At 42.0% G+C, this 25259-nt stretch overlaps 1 protein-coding gene across 1 annotated transcript in view; it reads right to left on the bottom strand.

Moving 5' to 3' along the window:
- The window catches only part of CSMD1 (CUB and Sushi multiple domains 1), a 1675023-nt gene that overhangs the window by 1143226 nt on the left and 506538 nt on the right, over positions 1–25259 (bottom strand). The gene's annotated exons all lie outside the window — the stretch shown is intronic.

The following is a 25259-nucleotide window of genomic DNA, read 5'->3' as shown; positions in this document are numbered from 1 at the left end:
GAAGCCTGGTGTGCTGCAGTCCACAGGGTCACAAAGAGTCAGGCAAGACAGCAACTGAACAACAACAAGCATGTATAATTGTTTGGTTTGCATTGGAACCTATTTAGAAGTAAAATGTTGCAAGCTAATCATGGGCAAGAGTAAAAGACATCCTAAACTCTCAAAGCACATTCTGTCTCAGTATTTTATTTTTGTGATTATACAAAAAAATATATTAAATGCCACGCATTAAGGAAGAAGAACAAAATATTTCTTAACTAAAAATTGGAGGCCATCAGACATAAGATGATACTGAAATAATTGCATGGTTCCTTCAGCACATCCAGAGCATTGATTTTCTACAATAAGTGAAGATGGGCTCTGAGACCAATTTCCTCTCTTCAGAATGGAACCACTGAGCTGAAACTCACTGAAAGTCATCCCAGACTTTCCCTGATAGCTCTTCAGGCAGCAGGAAGGACAGAAAACAGGCCCTTGGAGATCGTGTTGTATCTGAGTCACTGCATTTGGGTCAGCCCAACAATAGGACAGGCCTGAATTTCCCCGTGGAGCTTCCAGAGTGGTCCCCACAGAAGCTTGAAGCTCTAGACCAAACACAAAGTCACACAGGGAGGGAAATTGCACCAGAGGACCTCAATCTAAAAAATGTAAGAATCTCTGAATTAATAGGGATGGGCTCCAAATTTAAGAAAGCCAATAAAAATTTAAAAAGTAACAAATCTAGACTTCAAAGCCTGATAGTAAGGGCTGATAAACTACCCCATGAAAAGGTACCTTTTGTCTGTGCTGCTACAAAATCAAATTATAGATTAAAAAAAAAAATAAAAAACTTTACTAAGACATTTGTTGAGGAAAGACATAACTCAAACCAACCAAGGACTGGAAAACCAGTCACTCATTCCTCGGGTGACTGCTATCTTCTAAGAAAATTACGAGAACATCATATGGGGCTGTTGTTTCTCACCCAGAAGGAAGCATGGAATGTGTCCCACAGTACCTTGTAACCCATCATTTTTGACCTACTTAATGATGGCATGGGTCTCAGGTAAATAATTCATCCAGGGCACCCCTAAGTTCCAGAAGTTTTCAGTTATTCCAATTTTATCATCATTGCACGGAAGAAGCTTTATTGCTGAAAGTAATTTAGATGTTTAAGCCAATGTATCAATCCAAAGAGGTGGGTAGCGATGAAATATCTGGCAATTATATTTCCATCCCCCAACTTTTTTCTAATTAATTGAGCAAATTAATCATGAATTCATCATTCATGAATCTGTATTCCCTGATTACCACACAAAGAAGTGTGGTTGTCAGGAATCCTGTTCCCTGGTGTTCACACAAAGCAGTTGAAGACTATGTCTGCACAATGACCTGCACATGGAACTTCAGAGCAGCCACATTCACAGTAACTGCTAAAGCTGGAGTCAGCCAAGATGTCTGTCAGTAACTGACTGAATCAACAAACTGTGGTCCAGACAGATAATGGAGTATCGCTCAGCTGAAAAGAAATGAGCCATCAAATCCTGAAGAGACATGGAAGAAACTTAGATGCAGATGGCTAAGTGAAAGAAGTCAATCCAAAAAGGGTACGTGCTATATGATTACAACGCTATGATGGTCTGGAAAAGGTGAAACTACGGAGACATTAAAAAAGAGCTGCATTTGCCAGAGGTCACAGGGAAGGAGGGAAGAAGAGGCACAGAGAATTTTTAGGGCAGTGAAAACGACTCTGATTTATACCATTCATAGAATTAAACTCGTATGCGTGCATCACTATATTGCTGTTGTTTACTTGCTCAGTCATGTCTAACTCTTTGCAACCCCATGGACTGTAGCCCAATCAGTCTTCTCTGTCCAGGGAATTCTCCAGACAAGAACACCGGAATGCATAGCCATTCCCTTCTCCAGGGGATCTTCCTGACCCAGGGACCAAACCTGCGTCTCCTGCACTGGCAGGCAGGTTCTTTACCACTGGGCCCCCAGGGAAGCCACTGAATGCATGACACAAGGAGGGAACCCTAAAGTAAACAGTGGACTCTGGGTGACATGACATATCAATGGAGGTTTATCAGCTGCAACACATGGACCGAATGACGGGGATGCTTGTGATGGGGCAGGCTGTGCATGAGTGGAGGCGGGGGTGGATGGGAATCTGTGTACCTCCCTTTCAATTTTCCTGTGAACCTATGGCTCTAACAAAATCTATTAAACATATTTAAAAAAATAGAAATGGGGCTATACTTCCCCTCATTGAGCCCGATATGTTTTATGGGCCATTCACTCATTTCCTTCTACTATGTTTATCATTGTGGCTCAGCACATAGTATATGGTCACTAAATAAAGGCTGACTAAATTAATCAATTATCATACAGGATGGTTAGATTGAGAAACTGTTTTCTTACTTGTAATGGATAAAATTTAGAACCAGGGAACTGGAGTACAGTCCCAGATCTTTGTAATAAAACTGAGTAATGACGGACCCCTTATTTATAAGTGCTTCAGGTAAGTCTTTATATCATGAGACAAGGATTCATGCTTACTTCACAGAGTGGCTCCAAGAATTAAGCATAGCACATACGAAAAAAGATGTGAATAACAAATGAATGCTAGATACAGTAGTTTTTATTAAAAGTAGTTGTAGTAATGCATGGCACTTAAGAAAAATTTAACTTCCTTCTGTAATAATTACTGCTCTTAGTGGAGTCCAATTCAAACTCATAGACAGAGTGAATTAGAAGATTATTCATTGTAATATCATTTTGGTAACACTTGGATTAATGAAATGACTTAAGGGGAAGTTAATCTGGAACGTAAAGATCAAGTATTGAAAACATTTTAATGTTTTCTGTGTTTAATATAGGGATGAGGGCCCTGAAAAGGAAGCAAGCACATTCAACACAATATTAAAATTTGAAAAATAAAAATTCAAAGTAGTTGTCAGATGGTAGGTAAATAAAAACATTAGCTTCAGCATGGTGGAAAGTCTCATGGCCCAGTGACTTCCAATGGCCAAAGCTGCAAGGCCTTGGAGCAGGGCTTGGCTCCCATTCACAGACGGGGCTGGGTCTCATCAGTAAGAGCACCAGATCCCAGCCACTTAACCAGTGGTTAGTGACAAGGCCCCTGGACCTTCTGCTCTGCAGAAAAGAACCCCCACAAAGACAGAAAGTAGTGAAAAGAGTACAGCATTTATTAAGGAAAATAGTACAGTACACGTGGACAGGTACATAGGCAGACTCAGAGGGAGAGTCCCTGAACTGTGCCCTCATAGTGGTTTGAACTACTCTTCTTTTAAAATTAATTTATTTAGTCTAATTGGAGGCTAATTACTTTACAGTATTGTGGTGGTTTTTGCCATACATTGACATGAATCAGCCACGGGTTTGAACTCCTTTTATGGAGTATGTTTTCCAGGTTTCCTTTGGCCAATCATTTTTATTTACCTGGTTCACAGACCATATTTAGTACATCTCAGGATCCTCCCATGTTTGAGCACACATCTCTTAGCCAAGATGCTTTTTATCAAAAAGGCTTCTGGGTAGAATATCCCTTGACATGACTCTGCTTTGACCTCCAAGGAGCCTTTCTGTACATGTGTGTTCAGAGAGGCCTCCTTACTTCAAGAACGAGAAATATGTGGTCTGTGCAGGGCCTAGCTTCCTCCTATAATCGTTCTGGCTTTCTCGTCTTGGAGTTTTGGTCCATAGGGAAGGAGGGGAGGGGGCGGGGGGGAATCCCATCTGCCTCCTGCCTCTGGAGTGCATCTGTCACGGGCATTGTTTTATACAAAGTGCTCATGTAATGGTGTGTGGCCTTGCCCCTTTCCATGAGAGTTCACCTACTGAAAATGTGAGAGAAAGAGCAGAAGCTGAAGGTAAACTTTAATGGCACTTCAAACACAGGAATTATTATTATTATTCTTTTGAGAACTTGCAAGTCAGATGGAACTGCAATCCATAAAACAGTGACTCCTATATGGCCATCTAGTTTTTGTCCAGGGACACAAAATGGCTAGGAAAGTTCTAAAATAAAAAATCTCAACAACAAAGTCAGAACTGAGATTCCCTCTCTCTAATCAGATTTCATATGAAACCCTCACAAATTAGAATAATATGTCTTACAGCTTCAGAATGAAGCTAATTTCAACACTATTCCATACACATACTCTGAATAGAATCTAATTTTATTAAAATGAATACAATGTGTTTCAGATGTAATAGCATTTCAGAATAAAATGCAGAAAATTCAGAACTAACAAAGCTGTTCATCAAGAATCATACCAAGAAACACGGCATCTTACTCTTAATCTTAACTTCTTTTTCCTACAAAATACAATGTTTCATAAACTGGGTCATCATTTTTTCAAGGTTATACACCATAAGACATGGACCATCATGACATATTGATATGCCTTAATTGTCATCTAGTTTTCTGCTTGATTTTTAGGACAGTTGCTCAGCTGTGAAGTTACCACCAAGATCTGAGAAAGTGGACTCAGGAATCAACTGATTGCAACTTAAAATTTGGGAACTTAACATCCTATGAAAGACAGAAAGGTTCAAAGAAGTGGAACCTGGTTCTCTGTTGCCAGTTATCAATTTTCCTTCCTGCAGTCGTTCCCCTAAATTCTGTCCATTCAGCAACAGTGATTCCCAATCATCCCCGTTTCAGACAGGATTTCAGTTGTAGTCATCACAAATAGGAAGAGACTGTCATTAAAAGTGGTCTCCTCTCATTTGTAAGGCCATATGATCAATCCCATTCATCTATCCACACACTCACATGCAAGAATTCACTGAGAAGCAGGTAAGAAACAGAACCTGTACTAGGGATGAAGGCCTCATTTAGAAGAAAGTTAAAAACCACTTCACAGCTATGAAAGAGACAAGAATACAAACAAATTATATCAAACTCATGAAACAGTTGATGAGTCCATGATCCATGCCGAAAGCTAAGAGACAGGGATGTCAAGATACATAAAACTGGACCCAGGCATCAAAGAGCAGGGCTTCCTGGGGAGGGAATGGGGCACTAATATCAAGAGTATAATAGTGTAAGGACAAAAACAGAAGCATGTCCTGGCTATAGTATCAGGGGGATCGTAACACTGATTTAGGGAAGGTTTCTTATGAGTTACCCCAAATCTGTTTATTAGTGGTGAGTGAAGATTACCAAGTGATGCAAGAAACCTTTGTAAAAGAGTCAGTGGGAGCAGAGATGGATGCAGGTGGCAGAGCTCTCCTGTCAGCTGGCCATATTCCATCTCATGCGTTTCTCCAGCCCTGAGACCACGGGCTCTGCCCTGCAATCCGCACGAGCCTTATTTATCTACACGCACACCAGCTCAAAAGCCTTCCCTCTCTCTGCTGCCCACTCTGTTCTGCTCCGTTCACCTCTTTCTTTATTTAGAGCCTCCATCTTATTTCCCCAAGGAGCAGACCCGGCTCGCCCCCCCCACCCTCAGTGCCGATCCCCTCCTTAAAGTCGCAGCCAGGCTTCCACTCCAGGGACCCCCGTGAGCCCCACCAGCCACTTCGGTGTCAGAACCCCTAGCCCCACTCTACAGTGTCTGGCACAGTGTGAGCATCTTCGTTAACAGATCTAGGTACGCTTGGGAAAGAGGCGTGGCATATGCTCATCAATCAATCGAGCCGTTAATTCTCCCGCAAAATTTTTAGATACTAACTTCCTTAGCTTTTGCGTGAAGGACTGCCATCTGATCACTAAAACACAAGTGACAACGACAACGAGGCTCTGTCTCTTCCTCTCCGACCTGGACCTCACATGACCTCTTTTCTGCTAAAACGAGTGGTGCTCCCAGAGCTCCCTGTCACAGCAGCGCCGCGAGGACTGTGTGGGCGCTCTCCTTCCCCTTGGCCTCTTGGCCCCTCCTCCTCCTGCATCTAGTCGAGCCCTACTCGGATTTCCAGCACCTTCAGGGGTGATCCTGCCCACCAAGTCCTCTCTGGCCAAACTCACGCATGAGGATGCTTCTTCCTTCAGATTCCTAAAACATTTGCCAAACAGTGCCATTCACTCTTTTTGACTCTTGCGTTTGTTATGTTATAAGATAGTACATGGACACTCGACATGAGACCACCCCCCTCGCTGCACATACTCTGAAGTGCACAACGCACCAGAGTCAATGGCAGTACAGGGTTGCACACAAGGTCTCCAGGGATGATCCATCCTGCTTAACAGAAACTTTATGCCTCTCGGCTGGAAATCCTCCTCTTTCTTCTCCTCCTGGCAACTGCCATACCTCTCTTTGAGTCTATGAATTTGGCTATTTTTGGTTACTCATGTAGGTACAACTGTGCAGTATTTGTGGGTCTGTCACTGGCTTCAATGTTCATCCAACTCTGTCAAGTACTACACTAGACCTAAAAATATGTAAATCAATAGGTCCCATGTTAAGTGTTTGTGCCAAAATATACACGAATAATAAAGCAGAGATTGAAACTGGGTAATTGTAGGGAAATTTGGTTCTGGCCTTTGACCAAAATTGTCAATAAACACTTTTTTTCTGTTTTAAAAATTAAATGAAAAGAGGAGGGGAAAAGATACCATGTAATAGAGTGAGCATGTGCTTTAAAACCAAAGAGCTTTCTGATGCTGGGAAAATTACACTCTCTTTCTGATCCGTGGTTTGCATATGTGTAAAAACAGGCAACTGCTGTCACCTTGGTGAGTGTGGGGACCAAGTGAGATTGTGTTTAGTGCACACATACTGATGGAAATCGGCGGACACACAACAAACTGCAGTTCCTGTGTCTTCTTAGTATCTTTGATCAAAGGAAACATTTAGTAAAGGAAAGCTGTTGGCATCTACATCTTACAGTCTTTCTTTCACCCCTATCTCCTACCTTCCCATCCTCCCCCTCAGCCACCCGCTCTGTGGTGCTTACAGGGAATCAGCAAGTTCACTAGCCATTTGACCTTCAGAACATTAGGTAGCTTGGCTAAGCCTCATTCCCATCACCCATAAAATGAGTGAAGATGGTCATCTTGGAGAACTGCTGATTGATCAACTGAGAAGATGTATAAAGCAATTAGCACAGTCTGGCAGATAGCAAACGCTCAAGACACACTGTTTCAGTGCTGCTGCTGACGATAAGCATGATCATGACTTTGATGATGAAAAAATGGTGCTTCAAGTTGTCATTCAGGCTAGAGGATTGTTTCTTACTAAGAGACACTCCGTTATTGTTGCCCTGGGGAAAAGTGCCAACAAAGATAAAGTAAAAACAAATATAAACTGTAAGAGCCCAGGCCTCAGAGATTTGAGAAAGCTTTTTTTTTTTTTTTTAACCAGAATGTCTGCACACTGGGAACAAAGAACAGAGTCGGTGTATTTGAAGATGGAAACCATGAGAGAGCGGACCAGTCTCTGAAACCTCCCTCTCAGCACACAGGGAAAGCCGAACAACTCAAAGTGCCTGGAAAGATGTCTGACCTCCGCAACAGCTGATCATCACAGAATATGCAGAGCGAGACAAAACAAGACAGAGGCAAGGACAGAGACATCCCCCTGACTATTTGGGGCTTATTTCATGCACAATCGGCAATCTGCAATCGCCCCTGAGCAGCTCGGGGGTCAGGGGTTCCAACCCTTCAAGGCACACCTTTCCCACAGCCTTACAGTGACACTTGCATACCCACAGTCCCACAGCCATTATCAGTCATAGGGTGCATCGTGTCATAATATTTATTGAAAAAATATCCTTATAGGTGGACTCACACAGTTCAAATCTGCCCATCTTGTTTAACACACTCAACAGCTTTTAAAGGACTCAATGGTTAATGTAAGAACCACCCAATACTCTTCCAGTAAGTCAGTCTTTCCAAACCCATGGACATACATATGTGTATGCATTCTTGTTTGTTTGTATTTTACTTGACTCATCTCTGTTGTGCTACCCAAAGTTCATTGTTAAAGGGCCTCCTTGTGCAGTTAAGGAAGTATAGACAGACTGAATCAATCCTGCAGCTTCCCTGTTGCCCTGGCCCACAGCTCTGCCGGGACTGGGTGGGTGGGCGCACACCTCCACTTGGCGTACGGGTGTCTCTTCACTGCTCTGATGCTGCTACAACAAAGGCCCCCATCTACAGTCTTCGCTTCTGTTTCATAAATTACACAGATAAGAAAACAAATATACAGACTCAGGGAACTCAAACCGGGGCCCTGTGACAACCTAGAAGAGGGGGAGGGAAGCTCAAGAAGGCAGGGACATATGTATACCTGCGGCTCATCCACGCTGATGCATGGCAGAAAACCACACAATATTGTAGCTATCCTTCAATTAAAAACAAACAAACAAGAAAAACATATGAATGATTTGGTAAGCATAGCGTTCCTTTGTTTTATGAAAGTCCATTTGAAAACATCCCAGCTCAGCAGTTAACAAGACCTTAATAGTGCATTGGGTCATTAATAAAAATCTTCCTTGATATGAATACTTGAAACTGATGAGAGTCTAATGGTGGTGTCATCAAACCACATCCTGCGGAGGAAGGAGACAGGGCTGAGTGATGGAAGGAAGCTTTTGTTTAGGATGACAGCTGCTGGCACAGAGGTCTGTAACATCACAGTGGATGAAGAACCCCCAACTCTGGGCAGCATTTGACTTGCTGCTACCCATCACCTAGTTAATAGCCACTGTCTTCCCTAGTAATACACCACAGGTGCCCAGGGACCTGGCTCTGGACAGTTTGAACATGGCTGGGAGGACACTTGAGTCTTGTTATTCCAACCTTTGCTGCAAGGCGCTCTGGCAGAGGCATGGCCATTCCTATTCTTAGGTATGTGGATACACAGAGTGAGCCTTCTGATCTTACAAACGTTCACCTATATGGTGTTTTATTTCCTAAATGCTCTCAAAACAAAACAAAATAAAAAATAATAATAACTCAGATCTCATAAATGGCTTCTTAGGTTGCTTTTCCTATACAGAATGACTCTATTTTTTTGAACTTAGGATAAATTCTCCTTGCTTTTCTGTAATTTTTTTAAAGATACATTATAGTGTATGCATTATCAGGAGGATTAGCAAAGCCATGGCCTTAGCTTCACACACACACACGTGTGTGTGTGTGTATGTATATATATAAATAAATACATCCACTTTTTGTCTTTTTTCCTATAGCACGAAGTTGACATTGGTAATGTCAGGAGGTTGACCCTTCTGGAGAATGTCCTTCCTGATTCTGTCATAATACATTTAAGCAAGTCCTTGGTTAATCTCAGTCAGAGATCAAGCCTGTCATTTGTGAGGCAGAATTCTTTGAAAACCCAGTGACAGCCGGGAGGCTTATGACCACTGAAATGTCAGCTTATCAGGAGAGGATGACTCTGAGGCCTGAAAGAATTCAATCCAACTCAAAACTCATATCCACTTAAAGCCTCCCTTTCTTGGCCTTTCTCTGCCCCAAATTAAAATACTCCAGTAATCAGGATGCTCGCTAAGACTGTTCTTCTAAAATGTGTCTAATAGGTCCCAGCAGACTTTTTCAATTCTAACTAGTCCATAACAAGCTCAGGAGACAAACTTTCCTTTTCAGCATCCACGTACTTCCTTCCTGAATAGCCTGCTGATGTCAAGAAGGAATCTAGCTCAAGATCTGGGTCCTTAACTCTATTCGAAAGGTTACAGCACATGCCGACTGTCAGGGTTACCGATGTAGTTTAAAAATAAATGGCAAATCCCCTGGCAATTTACACAGGTGTGTAATCAGCAAATAAAATACCTGTATTCTAAACTTTTTCCTTTAGGGCACTGTTAACTGACCCAACAGGTTAGAAATGTTATGTCATGTGGCCATGCCCTTCGAATCTGAGCCCCGTAAAGACCTAGTCAATGGATTCTGTCTCTGAACATCAGATAATAGTTGTTTTCTGGAGCGGGCATATATACATGGAAAGAGAGAAAGCAGCACACATCTGTGGAGACTTGGTTTTAAATTCCAGCTCTCTAATTACTATCAGGGAATCATTCTTTACTTCTTAAAAATTTCACCTCTCCCTCCTGGTGGTTCAGGCGGTAAAGAATCTGCCTGTTATGTAGGAGACCCAGGTTCAATCCCTGGGTCATGAAGATCCTCTGGAGAAGGGAATGGCTACCCACTCCAGTATTCTTGCCTGGAGAATCTTATGGACAGAGGAGCCTGGTAGGCTACAGTTCGTGGGGCTGCAAAGAGTTGGACATAACCGAACAATTAACACTAACACTCTGTAAAATGAGGTATCCTAACACATTTAGCTTCATGAGTGTATATTTACTCCCAAACTCCTTCAGCTGCATACATTAAATATTTACAGCTTTTTCCAAGTCAGCCATATCTAACAAAGCAGTTTAAGTTTTTTAAAGGTTAAATATAAATGTGAAACAATGCAGTAATAAGTACTTGATATATTATATAAATACATTTACTCTGCTCCATTGATTATATGTTTTATGTAATCTTAACAACCTTTAATTGTTATTAAAACTCTGTTACTTCAAATTCCTCCAACGTGATCAGAAATTGAAGTGAACATTCAATGAAAAATCATGTGAGTTCTTTAATCCCAGGAATTATGGTAAGAAAAGTTGATGCTTCCCACATCACAAAAGTTATTCTATTTGCTTCCAGAGAGAAGGACTGAAAGGACCAGTCCCACAGCTGCCTCTCCTGCGCAGATCTGACCCCTCACAGGGCTGCCAGGCGACAGATCTGCTGTGATGAATGCGCTTCTCCCCACATGCCAGCTCTGCTGCCTCCTCCTGAAACCTTCTGCTCCAGCCCACATGGAACTTGCTGGAACCCTAACGCTCTGGACATCCACACCAGCCAGGACACAAGCTCAAGTTTCCTGTTCTCCACTCTTCAACCACTACAACACACATGCCCTTCAGAACATGTGAATTAAAGGGCATCTCCTTGGAAAGGCTGACGTGACCTCCACTCCCCCAAGGCAGAAGTCACTGATGATTTGTTTCCCCAAATTAAAATAAGCCAGCAATCAGGACATTCACTATGGCAGCTCTGCTAACACGTGCCTGGTAAGTCCTTGCCAATCATCATCCATTTGTTATTTAATTCATTCTCTAGTGTCACAGCTTATCATTATCATCGTTATTATTTTAACATGTCCATCTTCCCTTTTGGGTTCTAAGCATGCAAACATGAAGGTTGATGTTTATCAATTTCTGTTTGTTTAGACTCAGCTCCTACTACACTTGAATCTATGTGGTTGTAGAAGACACACTCTATATATAATGGAGCCTGACTCCATTTTCTATGTTTAGCTGACTGTATAAGAACTTTGAAGCCTTGCATGTCCCTCTTCATCCTCTGGCCCACTTCTCAACAAGCAAGCAAGAAGTCCTGCCTGTTTGCTCCTTTGGTGTCAGCAGAAGGTTCAGATCACAGAGCCCCTGCCTGCACAGGGGGACCCAGGTCCCCCCACCCACTAACCATGACAGATCCCAGATGAGCTGGTGATGTCTGCTCTTCTCTCCTCTGAGACCTCAGGTATGTGATTCATAAACCTTTTCCTGTCCTTTTGTGGAGCATTGCCAGTCTCAACATTCAAATCAAATTTTGAGTGGGGGTCCGTCCTGTATCTCCAGTGTGGTCACAACATGTGCACACATCTGTGCCGATTCATCTGCTCCATTCTACCTAACTATGTTTCCTTTGATAGGGTCAGTCCCCACCATCTTCCTTTAGATAAAAGCCTGTGAGTGCTTAGCCTTAAAATTTACAACTTTTCTCAGAAGCTACTTTTGTGTTGCGTTATTAATATGTGAAAAATTTTATGAGAACATTTTTTAGATTAGAGGGCATGGAATTGGGCTCCCTTGTTTTGTACAGAGAAAAGCTGAGCAAAGGAATAGTAAACAAGCAACATTATAACCAGTCAACCCTGAAGGAAATCAACCCCGAATACTCATTGGAAGGACTGATGCTGAAGCTGAAACTCCAGTACTTTGGCCACCTCATGTGAAGAGGTGACTCACTGGAAAACACCCTGATGCTGGGAAAGATTGAAGGCAGAAGGAGAAGAGGGCGACAGAGGATGAGATGGTTGGATGGCAACACTGATTCAATAGACATGAACTGGGCAAACTCTGGGACATGGTGAGGGACCGGGAGGCTCTATGCACTGCAGTCCATGGGATCGCAAAGAGTCAAACATGACTTGGTGACTGAAGAACAGGAACTACATTTCTCATCAGTTTCACAGAAGAGCCAGCCACCATCCTGCCAATAACCAGGTAAGAACCAGAAGAAATGCACAACCCAACACCATGATCTGGGGAACTGTTGGCTGTGTGATGACCTTTACAAGAAGGTCTTTAAATGCTTCCTTTAGATCAAAGCCTGTGAGAGCTTAGCCTTACATTTTTAGTTTTTTTTTTTTCTTTTACATCCATTAAGATCAATCCCACAGTAAGTGAGAATTATAGAACAGTAGTTTAAACAAGTTTGCTCATAGCTGCTGTGATCCTGCCAATTCTATCATAATAGAACACTTTCGCATGGGGAAAAAAAAGCAATTCAATTAAAAACTACATTATAGAAATGCTAAGGGTCTAATTTCAACTCAGGATGGCAAGGAAATTTAACATTAAGACAGCAAGTGTGTGTTTTAATGTGCTCTCAGCTCCCTAGATGAAATACACAATCACCAATAATGTAAGACTGAAAATCAGATGTCTATCTCTGTGGTTGAAATATACATCCTGAGTTAAATGCCAAGGGCAAAAAGCTCACATGAATGTCAAAGGGACCCCTCAGTATCCATATAGGGCCACATTCAACTATAAGGTTGGAATTTTAATTTTCACTTAATTTCATTGCTTTTGTGGCTTTCAGTTCAGTTCAATTCAGTCGCTCAGTCGTGTCCGACTCTTTGCGACCCCATGAATTGCAGCATGCCAGGCCTCCCTGTCCGTCACCAACTCCCGGAGTTCACTCAAAATCACGTCCATCTAGTCAGTGATGCCATCCAGCCATCTCATCCTCTGTCGTTCCCTTCTCCTCCTGCCCCCAATCTCTCCCAGCATCAGAGTCTTTTCCAATGAGTCAACTCTTTGCATGAGGTGGCCAAAGTACTGGAGTTTCAGCTTTAGCATCATTCCTTCCAATGAACACCCAGGACTGATCTCCTTTAGAATGGACTGGTTGGATCTTCTTGCAGTCCAAGGGACTCTCCAGAGTCTTCTCCAACACCACAGTTCAAAAGCATCAATTTTTCGGCTTTCAGCCTTCTTCACAGTCCAACTCTCACATCCATACATGACCACTGGAAAAACCATAGCCTTGACTAGACAGACCTTAGTCAGCAAAGTAATGTCTCTGCTTTTGAATATGCTATCTAGGTTGGTCACAACTTTTCTTCCAAGGAGTAAGCGTCTTTTAATTTCATGGCTGCAGTCACCATCTGCAGTGATTTTGGAGCCCCCCAAAACAAAGTTTGACACTGTTTCCCCATCTATTTCCCATGAAGTGACCATATAGCACTTCTGAAATGCTTTCTCAGAGTTCAGGTGTACTTTAAGAGCAGAACTGTGTATAGGAAACTGGTCTATAGGAAAGCATTTTGGGGCACGGGCATGGACATTGGTTAAGCTCATTATTATTTACTCAATCAAGAAATACTTACTGAATACCACTATGTGCCTGAAAGAGCTGCAGCCCTCATGAAGGTCTGTCTTATGGGGGAGGGGAACAGAATGATGGTAACAAACAAAGATGATCAATAATCACTTGACAGGGTATCAGTAGGTGGCACATCCTCTAGGGTAGCTGGAGCAGAGGGGAGGGGTCCAGGTTACATTCAGGAGGTGGGTTCTGATCTGATGGGCAGGCATTCCCACCAGGCTAGACAATGCTGGGCTCACCCATGGCAAAATCCACACCTTTCTTCAGTAAAACAGGAGTTTTGTTCTCACTGAAGCTGTTTCTCCAAAGCACAGAAGGTGCATTCATCCTCAGTAACTCAGACTCTCAGTCTGCAAAGGCTATAACACCTTGTGGCATGAACCTCAAGTACCAAAACAGGTCAAGAGAGGACTACGTGGCCCTGAGCTGGCTCCTCTAAGCTTCAGCTCAGAAGAGAAACCATTCCTCTGCCGTCACCCTGTGATCTGAAGCAGGCACAAAGCCTTGATTAATGCAAGGAAGTGTAAGGGGGCGGACAGCATCGGGGTGCAGTGCTACTATTTCTACAGAGACAGGTCAGAAGTCTTGGGGTGTCAGGCAGACCAAAGAACAAATGCAGAGTCTTGGATGCGAGGGTGTGCCTGCGAGGGGAGGGAGGTGCTGACTGCTGTTGATCACACGGATACTTGGTGAGGGCAGACCTCCTGCCTCTGCTCCATGGACATGCAGGGGACCCTGGGTCGACCTTCTGGGTGACCAGGATCTTGAGCCTGACAAGTCAAAGTATTATTGCATATGTTCCTGCCAGTGGAAAAATACTCTGGAGCATCCTTAAAATTCTAACATGAAGGCTCCATGATACCTAAGCACGTGCGCATACACACACACACATACACACACACACACACACCCTTACACTATATTGGACTACCACAAAAGTTCTTTGGTAAATATTGCATAAGAGATTTCACTGATGTCTTAAGTTCTATAGAATTTAAGAAGAAAAGAAAAATGGAGTCAGTTTGAGTGTTTTTCTACTTGGTTTAAACAAGCCCTGCTCAATGGAAACATGATGTGAGTCAGTTATAAAATCTACAGCATTGTAGAAGTCACAGGACACTTTGAACAGAATGGGGTGAAATTAATGTTAGTTATTTAGTCAATATAACAATGCCTATGTAAGGTATGATTTTAATGAGTATTTGATATAAAAATAATTAACAAGATGAAAATCTGGTGTGTGCTTACTAGTATAGCACCTGTCAGCTTGGACAATCTGCCTGTCAAGGCAGCCGGAGTCCTGGTAGCTTGGGGTGATGTCCTCGGGGAGCTCAGTTCAAGGCCAACACGTGGTACTCAAGGCCAGAGGGCTCAGAGAAGTCCTCTGCTCCTTCAGGTCAAACACACATGGTCCCTAAAAGCCATGGGCAAAACGAAAACCGGCTGTGCTCCTCAGTCTTATAAGGACAGCTTTAGTTCAAAGATCCAACAGAGGGGCTTAAATAACAGCAACAACAGTAGAGGTTGTGTTAGAGCTGCCCGGCAACCCTGCACATCCCAGAGAGGGACGTCTGCGTGGGCGGCAGTGTGGACAGAGTAGTGTGGGTAATGACAATAATAACCCACAAGCAAGCACGGTACTGGTATTTCACACAGTCTCAATCAGTTCTCACAAGCACCAGTTCACAGAGAAGAACCGCACACGGAGAGTGATGAACACGTGCTCGGTCGTCGCTGGGATCACCCAACCCCAGACGTGACCCCAGTTCCGGCAGAATCTGGTGTTTCAATAGGCTGCACTGCTCCACTTAAAGCTTTCCACAGTCAAGGGATTTTCACCCAGGGATGAAGCTTCTCACTGGGACAACCTGTGGAGCATAAAGTCCTCTCATGCAAACCATTCCTCCTGCAAGAGAAAATGCTTTGATGCACATCTTTTTGTTGGGATTTTGTTTAAAGCACTGGATAATGATTACGCACGAAATGGATATTTCAAACCCCTTAAAATTCTGTGTGCACAGAAATGATCGATTCTGGAGCTAATTTTTAAATCACGAAGTAGCACCTGCAGACTTGTCATCATAAGCAACTGCTTTAGGAAGAGCTGAGAGTCTCTGTGACTCGCGCCGCATGCACAATGAGACCGCAGTGATGGCCTGGAACTCCCTGGAAGCTGGGAGCCATCATCCCGAAGCACGCGCGGGAGGACCACGCAGCGCCATCCGCGTCAGACGGACACAGAGGAAGGCGGCGGCGCGTGACCGCACATGGCCCTCCACCGCCTGCTGTTGGCATCCAGGTGACATATGATAATAGTGCATCAGAAGCGGGATTCCAGGAGCACATGTCGGCACGTGGAACAAAACAAGTCCCTTGTCTAATCTTCCTAAATCCTAACTCTCGAGAGTAACATTCTCATCAAATCTCTGCAAACCATGGATTGAGAATCACAGTACACGTAGCACTGATGGAAATATCAGCGAACAAGATACGGGAGAGAGGGAGAAAGAAGAAAAGAAGGAAGGGGAGGGGAGGGGAGGGGAGAGAAAAGGGAAGGAGGAAGCAGAGGAGGGGAGGAGACAGGGTTCTTTACTGCTAGCGCCACCTGGGGAGCCCCTTTACCGAGGGGTAGACTACACCAAATAGGCTGCAATAGATCTAAACAGAGTAGGGTAAAAAGAAAGTGGGGGCAGAAAAAAAATCTTCATTTTTACCATTTTAAAATCCTGTTCCAGGCAATATGCATCACAGAAAGACGGGGGGAAAAAAACTATCAAGAAAACCATTTTCTATAGAAAAGCCCCAACAAGGACTAAATAAAATTGATCTGTGTTGAGTAGAATGGTTTAGACAAAATATATTCATGCTATATTCAAACTTCAAGTTACCCAATGGTCAGAAAGAAACAATTTCCCTCCAATACACCAGGGATGATGGAGTTGGAAAATGTACTTTAGCATAATAAGATCTAAATATGCAAGTATGTGCTTTCTTCTGGATCACTTGGCTAAATAATGAAATTCAGTATCCAGAGAGAATAAGAATAAAATAAAACAGAATAAGATAAATTGGGTAACCAGACACATTTTAATTGATTTATCCATCATTTCTGCAAAACTTGTACACTAATTTTTCTATCTCTAATTTAAGCCTATAGAAATAACGTTTATTTTGATCTGAGGAAAACTCATTTCACCTGCAGTAAGAGTCAGCGGTACTGTTCAGATTTACATTGCTCTCACTTTCTCTTTAAGCCTGATTTCTCTCACACATATAGTAGGAAATCTCAGCTTTCAACGATCTGTCATTTCTCTCCAGCTTTTATAACTTAATGCTTTTGATTTATGTCTAAGTTTTCAACATTTTTTTCCTAGTCAGAAAATTCTTTGAATATTACATTAAAGCGTTTTTTATTATTTATTTATTTTTTAACTTTACAATATTGTATTGGTTTTGCCATACATCAGTTTTGTATCATCTCCTACAATACAAATACACATATACAATTATACATTTTCTTAACAGTTCAGATGGTTCATGCTCACTTCTCCCCACCACTCAACCACCCCATGGTTCATAAATTCAGAATTGGAAACTTAAAAAAAAATTTTTTTTCAAATTTTTTGCTTCTGTATTAATTTTCTTTTTTAAAGACATCAGAAGTATTTATTAGAGAGTGCTGACATGTTACTTACTTACGTCAGAAAGATGTCACGCAGGGTGACACTTTCAAAGACACCCAGTTGATGAGGGACTCAGCATTCTTGGCTAGGATGCTACAGGTTCACTAAGGGACCATCCCAGAGCATCACTGCAAAATGGAACCCTCTGTCCTGAACAAACCTTGCACCCTGACGCAATCCAGTAGGAATTGAGTATAGTTCTAACTCCCCTTTCACAAATAGGACTGTAAGGACATAAAGGACAAAACTCTGTCAAAGTGTCCTCTAACACCTTTGCTTTGCTCTGGTTTAGTTTCTACAGGTTAATGATTCTGGACAGAAAGATTTCACTGGTTGATGTCATTGTTTGCTTTGTTTCTTCATTAGATTGTTTCCAATACAAATTGGTAGGTAAAAAATAAAAAGTTAATAGGAGATTCTGGTGACTAAAGAAAGCATTTAATTCTAGGGGAAAAAAGATGTCACTTGAGCATAGTTTATTGATGCCAACCACATTCAAATGAGAGCAATGAAATAAAATTGAAATATATCACAAGGAAATAAAGAAAGCAAGTCTGTTGAATCCAAGCTGAGGACAACAGACAGAAATTCTCCCTCCTTCTCCAACTAGCATTCATTTAAACTGCTGCAGGCAGTTCTGGAAGGCCCCTTCCGTCTCTGGGAGGTCTCTGTCGGGTTTCCTTTCACTTCTGAGACCCCGCGGCACTCACGCCTGCCCAGCTGACGGTGAAGCTCTCCCTGACACATCTCTGTCTTCCTAGGACAGCTGGGCTCCCTTCTCATCCTTCAGAGCACCGGGAGGCTGGACAAGGAGCTTGCCAGCTGAACGCGTTTGCCACAAAGTAAATGAAAGCAGGGGCAATGCGCTGTAATTCTAGAGTTATGAGAGTCTTAATAAATGATGCACTGGATGAGGTATAAATCACTGTCCTCCGACCAACTCTCTTGGCAGCGTATTACAATTCTTGGGGATCATGACAGCGACCAGCAGTCGTCGTAAATGATGGTGATGATTAGTTTTCAAAAGGACTTCCATTCAGAGGACAGGAGTGTTGAAACGCTGACACCCTCACATGTCTGGGTGCCAAACAGAGAGTCTGTGTTCTCGACAGCAGCTTTAGTCTATTTCAGACGCTACAACAAAACGCCACAGATTAGGGGACTTAAGCATGGCTAGAAGATGACTGTCTGCACACCGGAGGACCACCTCACCAGGAACCAACGATGCTGGCACCCTGACTTTGGATTCCCCTCAAACTTCAACCTCTGGAAACGTGAGAAAATAAAGGCCTGTTGTTTGAGACTCCAGTCTCTAATACTTTCTTATAGCTACTTGAACTGACTAATACAACATCCTATAATGCAGCCTGCAATTAGAAAAAAAAAATCCCTACATATTTGGGTGTGCTTAGTCAGACACGACTGAAGTGACTTAGCAGCAGCAGCAGCAGCATGTGTAGAAAATGTCTTGGAAGACCCACAAAAACACTGGCAACGTGTGGAGAGGTTTAAAATAAAGGGAGGCTTTCACTTTTATTCTATATACTTCTGCTATTTCAACTGCCATGATTAGTTTTTTAAATAAGTATTTAAATGCTTAATATCAAAGTATGAAATACCATCCATTCGACTACTGCAAAAACGCTGGCCCTGTCAGTACAGCTGTTGATAACTTTGCTCTTCTGCTTAAGGTCTCACCCCTGCCCTTTGATCATTCACACCCGGCAGAGGAAGGAAAGGGAACCCAGTTGTCTTCAAACGTGCCTGTTTAGTATCCTCAGGCCACAGAGGAGGCTGCTGCTGGTGGGCATGAAGCATGAAATGGCCTGTGGTTTCATGGAGGCCATCCATGTTTGTCTGCCCCAAAACGTGCACATTAATATCGCTTTTCATGAGCTGTCATGGGCAAAGTACACATGAAATGTGAGAATGTTCTCGCCAGTTTATTTCTTCAAGGCACTAGTTTAATATCCCAGGCACACAGCAGAGGCTGAATTCCTTACTGGAGTCTGTGTGTCAATGTGCTTTAATGACAAGTTTGCACACCCAGCCTGCCGTTCAAGGGTCCAAGGGTTCCTGGGCTATATTTGGTTCTCGTGACTCTGGTAGTTCTCAGTATATGGCAAGTAATTAGAATCTTGACAGATTTTCTAATAGAAATGAAGGAAGCATCTAAAGTGGAATCTATCTCTTATCCTTTTTTAAAACAGAACTAAATCATATGCACAAATATCTAGTTTTGAAAAAAATGGGGGAGGTGGGGGAGGAGAAGTGGGAATTCTGAAAGAATCAAGCCAAGATTTTCTACTTAAAAAGGAGGAGTGGTTTTGTTTCTGACACACTTCAGTCTAGCATTAAATGACAGCAAGGGTAAGGCAGTATCAAGCGGAATGAACAATTGTATAGTCACTTTCTATTTTAATTTAATTTTTGAATAAAAATTAATGTTAGCTTTGAGGAAAACAAAAATCTTTCAATTTCTCTGAATTTTTACCCTTGTTTCACAAGGAATTTAAACTGCTACATAGCCTTTCAACTGCAAAATTATGACTCACACTACCCAACTCTATATTAAAGAACTATTGACTTTGAAAGTTCATTTAATAGTACATATATATATATTATATATATATATATATATATAATATATATATATATATAGTTTTAATTACTAAAGTGAAACAAAGTGAAAGTTGTTCAGTCGTGTCTCTTTGGGATCCCATGGACTGTAGACTGCTAGGCTTCTCTGTCAATAGAATTCTCCAGGCAAGAATACTAGAGTGGGTAGCCTTACCCTTTTCTAGGGGATCTTCCCAATCCAGGAATCGAACGAGGGTCTCTTGCATTGCAGGTGGATTCTTTACCAGCTGAGCTACAGATCACCTAAAATGTGTTGTTTCAATTTTCTGGGGCTCTAAATGTTCCTGTTCAATACTTTTGTAAAAATAGATTAATAAGTTATAGATGTAGACAAAATATTTTGCAATATAGGATATCAGGAAAGCCTGTCATAGCATTTTTCTAATTCAGTCATTTTTCTGAAATACAGACTTGATTAAAGTTATGGTGACTTTTTAATATCTTGTCTGATTCTGTCTCAACTACTTAGTGGGAGAACTGTGTTGGTTTGACTTACGATATTTTATTTCTTCTGGTTGCCTAAGGATGTACTTGCCATGAGGCAACTTCCATTTCAAGTTCTAGGGCATTTTCTAGCCAAGAGGAGGAAGGAATTGCTGTTTGTTTAATTCATGCTATCTCCCAACCTGCACACCTTAGTAATCGAGGATGCTCACCACCACCCAAAAAAGCAGTGAGAAATGGCTTCAATATGAAAATGAAGAAACTAAGACACAGAGGAAGTAAACTGTCTAAACCGGGATCAGGAATCACCAGCTGGGCTCCAGTGTCTACCATCTGTCCTTCTCTGTCCAAAGTCTCTGATGACACAGCATGTTTGACAGAATCTAGGGTCCTCTGCATCGTGCAGGCTAATGAGCCTCGTAGCCCCAGATCTGCTCTGGTGATACATGAACAGGGAGGTCTGGGGGCTGCAGCCAGGCAGGTTCCATGAGGACATCCAGGAACCATTCCAGAAGCCACTTCCCCAGAAATTCAGGACCTTCTGGTTGCTGTGACTGAACACTGCTTTCTGTCATCAGATGGCCACATGGTTTAATTTCTCCCACCTCTGTTACAGAGTGAGGAAGATCCCATGGAGAAGGAAATGGCTACCCACTCCAGCATTTTAGGAGCATCCCTGGTGATTCAGACAGTAAAGAATCTGCCTGCATTGAGGGAGGTCTGGGTTTGATCTATGGATCTGGAAGATACTCTAGAGAAGGAAATGGTAGCCCACTCCAGTATTCTTGCCTGGAGAATTCCATGGACAAAGGAGCCTGGTGGGCTACAGTCCATGAGATCACAAAGAGTCAGACATGACTGAGCAACTAACACTTTCACTTTCTGTAACAGGGTTCACGGAGACAAGAAACATGGTTCAACTAAAGAAACGCAACTTCTAAAGAAACAAATGACTGTAAACCCTACTAAGGACAAAGGTATATATTAAATTCTCACATTACACAAACCATACAGTGGCTAGACCTCTAGGGTTATAAGCAGCAAAGAATAATAACTGCCACTGAATTATGAGTGCTTTTTACCTGTGCTTACTTATTAACGGGATTGATACTCTGATGATGCTGAGACTATAAAGCAGAAACACGATCTATCAGTTCACAAAATAGAAAGATGGAGAAAGAACACTAAGGCAGCCTCCTGACTGAGACCTTTGACCAAAGGAAGACCTTCCTCTTACTTTGCTAGACATATATATCCTAGAGAAGACTCTCAACATGAAAAGATACTTGCACCCCAGTACTCAGAGCAGCACTATTCACAATAGCCAAGACATGGAAGCAATCTAATTGTCCATCCAACAGATGAATGAATAAAAAAGTAGTACATCTATACAATGGAATACTCAGTTCAGTTCAGTTGCTCAGTCGTGTCCGACTCTTTGTGACCCCATGAATTGCAATATGCCAGGCCTCCCTGTCCATCACCAACTCCCGGAGTTCATTCAAACTCACATCCATTGAGTCAATGATGCCATCCAGCCATCTCATCCTCTGTCGTCCCCTTCTCCTCCTGCCTCCAATCCCTCCCAGCATCAGAGTCTTTTCCAATGAGTCAACTCTTCACATGAGATGGCCAAAGTACTGGAGTTTCAGCTTTACCATCATTCCTTCCAAAGAAATCTCAGGGCTGGTCTATTTTAGTATGGACTGGTTGGATCTCCTTGCAGTCCAAGGGACTCTCAACAGTCTTCTCCAACACCACAGTTCAAATGCATCAATTCTTCGGCGCTCAGCTTTCTTCACAGTCCAACTCTCACATCCATACATGACCACTGGAAAAACCATAGCCTTGACTAGACGGACCTTTGTTGGCAAAGTCATGTCTCTGCTTTTCAATACTGCTTGGCCATAAAAAAGAATAAAAGGCTGCCATTTGCAGCAACCTGGATGCACCTAGAGATTATCATATTAAGTGAAGTAAGTCAGACAGAGAAAGATAAATACCATATGATATCACTTACATGTGATATCTGAAAACAAGATAGAAATGAACTTATTTACAAAGGAAAAATAGACTCACAGATAGAAAACAAACTTATGGTCACCAAAGGGGAAAGTGGGGGGAGGGGTAAATTAATAGTTTGGGATTTAACAGATACATACTACTATACATAAAACAGACGACCAACAAGGACCTACTCTGTTGTACAGGGAACTATGCTCAATATTTTGCAATCACCAATGGGAAAAAAATCTGAAAAACAATATATGTGTATATATATGTGTATACATATATATATATATAATATATAATTGGGAAAAAATGAAACGCATTCTGTACGCCTGAAACTAACACAACAGTGTAAATCAACCACAGTTCAATCAAAAATAAAAAAAAAAAAAAAGCTTTCCTTAGGGATGAGTTTCAAGTAAAGTACAGAAACATAGTGTAAAACATCTCACCAGACACAATTTCTAGCTAGTACCTGGAGTAGATATTTCTACATAACAGCCTCAGCAAGATTCAGATTCAAAGACAAAAATGAACAAGAAAGAAATGATAGGACTTTTACCAAGCTGTGCTACATATTTCACTAGACTTATATGTCTCTCTGAATATACTTCATCTTTAAGATTCAAAAATATCACTGGAGGTAAATGAGTGCTGTTTGTCTTATGAGGTGGGGGATATATTTTTTCCTTTTTGATTATCATTGAAATGCAAACATGCAATACTTTTAAAGTTTAAAAATACAACTTTAATTTATACTGTTTTGTTTTATTTGAGAAAGTAATATTATTGCCCATCAGAATTTACCATGTTCATGTTATAATCTGTATGGATGTACTAATGCTGAAGAAAAAAAAAAAAAAACTGTTCAAACTGAAGCACAATTGCACTCATCTCACATGCTAGCAAAGTAATGCTCAAAATTCTCCAAGCCAGGCTTCAAAAGTACATGAACCATGAACTTCCAGATGTTCAAGTTGGATTTAGAAAAGGCAGAGGAACCAGAGATCAAATTGCCAACATCCATTGGATCATTGAAAAAGCAAGAGAGTTCCAGAAAAACATTTACTTCTGCTTTATTGACTATGCCAAAGCCTTTGACTGTGTGGATCAGAAAAAAAAAAAAAAAAAAACAGAAACGTCTTAAAGAGATGGGAATATCAGACCACCTGACCTGCCTCCTGAGAAATCTGTATGCAGATCAAGAGGCAACAGCTAGAACTGGACATTGAACAATGGACTGGTTCCAAATCAGAAAAGGTGTACATCAAAGCTGTATATTGTCACCCTGCTTATTCAACTTATATGCAGAGCACATCATGAGAAATGCCAGGCTGGATGAAGCACAAGCTGGAATCAAAATTGCTGGGAGAAATATCAGCAATCTCAGATATGCAGATGACACCAACCTTATTTTCAGAAAGTGAAGAAGAACTAAAGAACCTCTTGATGAAAGTGAAAGAGGAGAGTGAAAAAGTTGGCTTAAAACTCAACATCTTAGAAAACTAAGATCATGGCATTCAATCCTATCACTTCACGGCAAATAGATGGGAAAACAGTGGAAACAGTGGCAGACTTTATTTTTGGGGCGTCCAAAATCACTGCAGATGGTGACTGCAGCCATGAAATTAAAAGACACTTGCTTCTTGGAAGAAAAGTTAATGACCAACCTAGACAGCATATTAAAAAGCAGAGCCATTACTTTGCCCACAAAGGTCCATCTAGTCAAAGCTATGGTTCTTCCAGTAATCGTATATGGATGTGAGAGTTGGACTATAAAGAAAGCTGAGCACTGAACTGATGCTTTTGAACTGTGTTGTTGAAGACGCTTGAGAGTCTCTTGGACAGCAAGGAGATCCAATCAGTCCATCCTAAAGGAAATCAGTCCAACCAGTCCAGGCCTAAAGGAAATCAGGCCTGAATATTCATTGGAAGGAATGATGCTGAAGCTGAAACTCCAATACTTTGGACACCTGATGTGAAGAACTGACTTATTTGAAAAGACTCTGATGCTGGGAAAGATTGAAGACAGGAGAAGAAAGGGATGACAGAGGATGAGATGGTTGAATGGCATCACTGACTCGATGGACGTGAGTTTGAGTACACTCTGGGAGTTGATGATGGACAGGGAGGCCTGGTGCAGTCCATGGGGTCGCAGAGTCGGACATGCCTAAGTGACTGAACTGAACTCAACTCAACTGAATGTTGAACATGTAAAGGCAAAGAGATGAGATAAAATAGAAAATTAAGTTCAAATGAAAACCTATCTCAGGCATTTTTATCATTTAAAAGTTATACCTACCTAGAGGGCATGTGAATCCTGAAGAAAAGCATTAAAGATAATTTTTGATTTGTTAATAATAATGATGATAACGAAAATATTATTGGCTCTTTGGACAGTTTTATTCTCCATAGTGTCACAGAGTGAAATAGACAACACACACACACTCATTCACAGGACAATTAAAGGAAAAGGAGTGGAAGGCATTTCATACAAAATGCTGAGTGACAGATGTTGCAGTAAACACGCCTGCAGGGGAGTCACAGGAAGCCCAGTAGGGCTGGCCGGGGCCTTGGAGCCCCCAGCGCGGGCAGCCTGGTGCCAAGGGGTCACAGACAGGGCACCTCGTCTGCAAAGTGAAGGTTTCATCAATTCTAGAAATTATTATTTCACACGCATCCTCTCTTCAGCTAGACTCAAAACAAGTCAGTCTTCATACAGAAAAAGAGTGGTTTTCCATACCAGAAGTGGAAAGGGGGATTAATCCTGCACTTCCCTCCCCCGAGCGGGAAGACATGGGACAGCCCAACCTGCCACGGATGGCCACCGA

Source organism: Capricornis sumatraensis, chromosome 4 (genome assembly GCF_032405125.1).
Source record: "Capricornis sumatraensis isolate serow.1 chromosome 4, serow.2, whole genome shotgun sequence".
NCBI classification, from domain to species: domain Eukaryota; kingdom Metazoa; phylum Chordata; class Mammalia; order Artiodactyla; family Bovidae; genus Capricornis; species Capricornis sumatraensis.
This window is presented reverse-complemented; position numbering and strand designations above follow the sequence as displayed.